The sequence below is a fragment of the Lates calcarifer genome, linkage group LG21 (genome assembly GCF_001640805.2).
Source record: "Lates calcarifer isolate ASB-BC8 linkage group LG21, TLL_Latcal_v3, whole genome shotgun sequence".
Taxonomy (NCBI): Eukaryota; Metazoa; Chordata; class Actinopteri; family Centropomidae; genus Lates; species Lates calcarifer.
The window spans coordinates 19,002,764-19,008,852 of NC_066853.1; positions in this window are offsets into that span (position 1 = coordinate 19,002,764).

Genomic DNA, 6,089 nt, shown 5'->3' on the forward strand with positions numbered 1-6,089 from the left:
AGTGTAGTCAGATGACATGGTGTAGCACTGGCTGTGTTTGTCATAGGAAAAAAAAAAACAACGCGGGAGTGAGATAGCAAAAGCCATTATAAACCATAATCTCATAATCTGAAAATGAAAGTATATACAGAGTAAAATAAGTATATTCTTTGCCTTTGTCTTCAGTTCAGACTCCACACCTTAAAACTGGAAATTACACATTGTCACAGCAGGATAAAGGATCTCAGAAAAGGAGATTTAAGCCATATGCAGAGGCTTGTTTTATAAAATTCTCTACTCGTGTGCTGCACTCCTAGTTCTGGCGTCTTATTTCTTCCCCATAATGATTCCTCCTGGCTTTTCCTTACAGCCACATTCCGCACCATGCACCCCCTACCACTGAACCCAGTCACCCCAGACAGCAAACTGCACCGCCTCTCTGGACCCACTGTCTTTGTCTTTGACTTGTAAGTAAAAGATAACCTTTAACTAAACAAGCCACTGGGGACTAGTCTCATAAAAAGCTTTGGCTAAGAAGGGTTCTTAAGAAGTTGCAGCCTACACTCATTTTAGGGCTTAGCTCTTTTTCTTACCTACTTCTCCTGCTCTTTCCTACATGGCTGCATTTCACACTGAAGAAAATTTCTGTGAAATGAGAGTTTGCTAAAATGAATCCCAGCCCAGAAATCTGACAAACCTAAATAATCTACATGCATACTTAGTATGTCAGTTTAGCTGGTAGCATGTTGAGGAGCGATTCGAAGACTCGAGGTGGCACACTGTATGTTTCAGCTCCTCCTGTGTCCGGGAAAAAAATGTGTGTGTTTGCATTTCTTTACAGTGTGCAGCAATGTGGGCCAAAGTTTTGGTGTCAGAGCGAAGTGGGAGGGAGGAGGGAGAGGGGGGGGGCAGAGAGGACGCTTGTGAGCACATAGCTGAGGAATGTGGGTGTGGACTCCTGCCAAAGGCATATGCGATCCTTATGTTCCCCTGGGTGCAAGAAGGCAAATGCGGTTAGATGGTTGGGTCCATGTCAGGACACAGATGCAGTGTGAGGACATACTAACAGGCCATGGGGTTCACACTCTTTGCTACATTTGTGTTTTCACGTTTCAGTTTCCAACCAGTGTTTTCTTGTGCCCCTAATCTGAATTGAAGACAAGGAGTTAAAGAAAATGAAAATGAAAAAAAGAGAAGTTCTTACATCTAGATTCTTGTCATTCCCCTAGTGTGACAGTTGAGTCAATATTTGCGAACACAACACTCTCAATACTAGAATACTGTGGCCAAAAGTCAAATCTCTTATCAAAGACATTTCCTGGTACTTGCACATTAACAATGTGCTTGTTTGAGTTTTCATACTCTTAACAGCATTCCTGGATATATAAAGAACATAAATGTCTTTAAGTGACTCATTTTCAACTAAAGCACAAGTGTTTTGAAGGAAATAACGTTTGGAATTTAAAATAATAATAATAAAAAAAAAAGGTGTGTGACATTTAATGATTAAAAGAACACACATCTATTTTAGTGAGTATTTACTGATAATCACGAAGCAACAAGGGACGTCTGTGAATGGACACAGACTGAAAGTTACATAGTGAAAAGCATTGTGGGCCTAATACTGTACAGTGGATCAGTACACTCCTGGGCTGTAAAAAAAGGAAATAAATAATTATACTGGATTTAAAAAAAGCTCAAACAAACAGAATCTGTCACATTCTGGACCCAATCCAATGGTGTCCGAGTTCAGTAATACTGTCAGAATAGTCTGTGATTTAGATTTTTTTTTTACAACAGTGCTTTAGTGTACAAAATATCTTTGAATTTTCAATCTGTTAACTGTTGGACCCTGACTTTTAATTTAGAATGTGAGGTAGAAGAACCAAACTCACATTTCGAGACTTACAGTATCTACTGTACAGATATCACACTTATCTTTTCCAGCTATCATGCAAGCCTGAACATGTATGATTGTGTGTGTTGGAGGTGTGTCTCCAGGGCTCCATAGGCGGCACAAATAAGTCTCAGAGAGACTTTGGGCCCATAAGACACCAAGCAATGAGGCCTGTAACTAGTGAAGTGCCAAAGTGGATGACAGAACCCATGGGTGGTCACCAGCCTCAGCTCAAGCTGCCTGGTTTACACCCAGCAGAATTTAACATATTGTCTGTTTGTCAGTTCATCTGATATGTTTCTTTCTTTTTTCTTTTTTTTTTTTTTTTTGTTCATCTGCTTGTTTTCCCTGCATTCTTAGTCTAACATCTAATATTTTATAACTTCAGATGCAGTGATATGTGTAGCTCTGTGTGCCAAAATTATTTAATTGGGATATATTTGTGACCTAATTGGTTAGTCTCATGCTTCATGTTTGCCCAAATTCACAGCTGAAGAGACCCAAAATGACTGTTGAGTCAACCCAAATACCCTCTGGTTACAAGTGATCCCTTACTAAGCCCATGAAACTTTTAATCGACCAGAGTGCCCCTCTGGGTGGCCTGGGTGGCCCTCTGAGTCCGAGTCCTGGTAAGCCCAATTGGCCTTGGTGTAAATGCCCCTCTGGTTGGCTTAAGTGCCCCCCAAGTGTTCTTTAGGTTGGCATAATTGCTCTTCCAGTGTGCCATTTTCTACTTCTTCGATAAGCCCAAGTGCTGCTTCAGTGACCCTCTGGTTGACACTTCTGGTTGACCCTCTAGTTGGCAAGTAACCCTCTGGTTGGACAAAGTGTCCTTTTGGTTGTCTTTGTAGTTGTCCCAGGTGGCCTATGTACCCTTCTAGCTGGCTTAAATACCCCTCTGGTTAGCCCCTCCTCTGGCTGGCATTAAAGCCCCTCTAGGCCAAGTGCCCTTTTGGTTGCTCCAAGTGACCCTCTGGTTGGCCTAAGTGCCCCCAAGTGGTGATCCCAAGTGTTTTTGTGGTTGACTCAAGTGCTAATCTAATGTGACCTTAGGGCTAAATAAACCATAAAACTAAACATAAGCCTGCCTCCCTCGCCATAGAGCCAAGTTTTTTCTCCCCTTCCCATAAAAAGCCTGCAGATGCCGCCAATCAGATGAGCACTCCATTGCACATAACACTGTACCAAAGCAACTCCACTTTGGGACCAACAAACGTCATTTTGAAACATCACATTTCAGGAGTGCGGAGAGAGACAAAAAGAGAGAGACGTAGAGACACAGAGAGAGTAAAAGAGAAACAGATGTAGCTCAACTGTTGTGTAAGTTGAGAGGAGACAGCCCAGCCTGGGGGTGTGATTTGTGTCCTGACTTGACCTCTCCAGCAGCACTGATAAGACACCCAACGGGCATGACACACACACATACTGATGCGATTCTTTCTCTCTCTCTCTCCCTCTTTGTTTTATCTTTAATGTCTCTGACCGTGCTGCTGACCATCGCTGTTCCTCCCTTTGTAATTTATGCATTGCTGGAACCAATTAGCCCCATATGACTTTAGCTACTAGGTTAGTTACATTCCACATCAGTCTTTGCTCCTTGTAGCCTTTGTACTGTCACATTTTCTTGCTCAAGGAGCCCTCATTAACCACCTCTGACATTATTTTAGGATCTATCACTGCAGCACTAGATATATATCCCCGAGAGCTCCATTTATGTCATGTGATGTAAGCAATCTGGGGAAATCCAGCAAGACAGAGCAGAGTCTGTCAGTAAGTGTTGTGTTGAAGACCAAAGAGTGTCAGGGCTGCTGGTCCCTGACATCTCGAGTGGGGTTCATTAAGGGAGTTTTCTGTCACACTGTCAAACTCTCTGGTGCTGGGAGGAGAGGACTGAAGTGAAAATTCAGGGAATTTCAAGCATTCAAAATAGTTTCAAAGGCTCATTTCTGATTCATCGTGGATTGAACTTGACAGCCTGGTAATATCTTATGACCGACTCAGCAATGCACAGAAACAATAAGAGCCCTTTTTTCTCCAGCTATACCACAGGCAATGGTTACTACAGTCTGCCTTTGTGTTGCTCAAAGCTCTTACTACATGCAATGGGAGTCTATTTATGGCCGTTCACTCAGCCTGGCAATGGCTCGCCCACAGCCATATTCCATGATTTATATGAAAAATGCCCCTCTCCACCCAACTTGGGTTTGTGGTTAGCTGCGACTGGCACGCGACTCATGGTATTTCCTCCAGAATGATAGTAAGAGAGTCACACACCGGCACTCTCAAGAATAAACAAGGCCTTCTTGAAAGGCACACAGGATGTAAACACTGAAGTTTCTATGGTAAAATTACAAGAGAACAAAGAGAGAAGGAAGGAGAGAAAAGAGGAAAAGTTAAAAAAAAAAAAAAACTTTGGTCAAAGGAAAACACCAACAGAGAGAGGAAAGAAAGAATTAGGTGAGGCAGGTTTATTTGTGTAGTACCTTTCAAACAGAGGCAATCTGCAATCGTACATTAAGCATAAAAAGAATTAAAACAGTCAATAAAAGAAAACAAAAATAAACCATGCAAGCATAAGATGACTTAAAATTAAAATACTCTATCTACAAAGAACTAACAGGCAGAAAGAAAAACTAAGACATTACAAAGCACTTAGTGAAGGATAAAGGGATTCATTTGCATGTTATAGTGCTCGTCAAATATTACGGTAACTATATATCCTGTTGAGTCACTGAGGCAGCCATCTCTTTAACCAGTGGAAGCAATCCTGATCCTTTGACTTACTTTATTCCCAACAACTACAGTATGTGGTCTGTCTTACAAGAGAAATATATATATAATATCAGTCCAGCAGTGACTGCAACTGTACACATCTGCAGAGATTAAAACTGAAAAACAACACAGTGCTGTATAACTACTTTGCTGGGTTGTGGCTCGTGGTACAGTACATTTTCTGGTTTTGGAACAATAGTGCTCATTTGCATGTTGAAGTCCTAACTTAATACCCATAAGCCCACAGAGATTGTCTCCCCTCTCTTGTGGATGGAACTGCCCCAGGATATTTTTATGACTGACAACTATGGGTTGTGGTTCTCTGGTTTTCCATTGAGAGAGGTCTTCATTTGACCAAATGCTGAATGGCCAATTTAGCTCCTGAGAATCAGACTTTTTTTTGAGTTTGCCATAATCAAAATGTCAGATTTAGTTAGTGAAAAGTTTCCTACAATTTTATCTGTGTGGCAAATGGACACACGTTAGTATTCATTACCAGTTAGCTTGCCACAAGTCATGAGTTTTAAAGTGTTACTCATCAATGGCGGGGAAGGGAGGGCGAAAGGTATCCTGCTGCAGCAGTGGGTCATTCAACCACTGATGAAAATATTCATAAGTGTATTAGATTCTGCGTCCCCTCTACTCATGTGTGTCATAAGGTGTTTCACGCTTGTTTACGTTTTTTCACCTAGGAACATATCGGTTACCTGAGCCCCAGGCACTAATAATCTGCATCCAGGGTACGTGTGGGCGAGAACAAAGTATCAGGAGGACATTTGAAAACAACACCATCAACAACACTCAAAGCGTCTGACAAACACTGATTGCGGATCCTAACAAAGCAGAGTGTGTGTTGGGGAAAAGCCTAGCACTGAGTTGCAGGTAGAGGCAGTCCGTCTCTGTGTTCCAACCACAGGAGCTGTCCCATCACTGCTGTGGTCGAAGATTTGTCTTCTGATAAAAGCATCAACAACAGCATCATTGTCTGGTTTTTTAGTTTGGGGGTGTTAGCTCAGCCTCTGGGCTGTTCCACTCCACATCTACTCTACGGTGTCTGTATGAATCATTCTTTAACATTTACATACCGGGAACTTAGCTTATTGTTTTTATCAATAAAAGCTTACACCAAAAGGAAAAATTCCTGTTGTTTCAAGCAGCAAACAGAAATGGTTGTAGTGTTCTGAGTGTGTGCTTTTTAGCTAATGTCTTTGTGTCTGCACATAGCTGAGAAGCAGACATAACAGAAGTAAAAGAGAAAAAAAAAATCAACCAGTGATACACCCAGCAGAGAACAAAGCAAAGGAAATGTTAACCAAAACCCTCTTTTTCAAATTTACAGCATAGATGTTTTTTTTTTTTTTTGTTTTTCATCTTTTCAGCAAGCAAAATTTTTTGTTTTCTCACAGCTTTGTTGTGGCAAACACTTTTATTTCAAGTTATC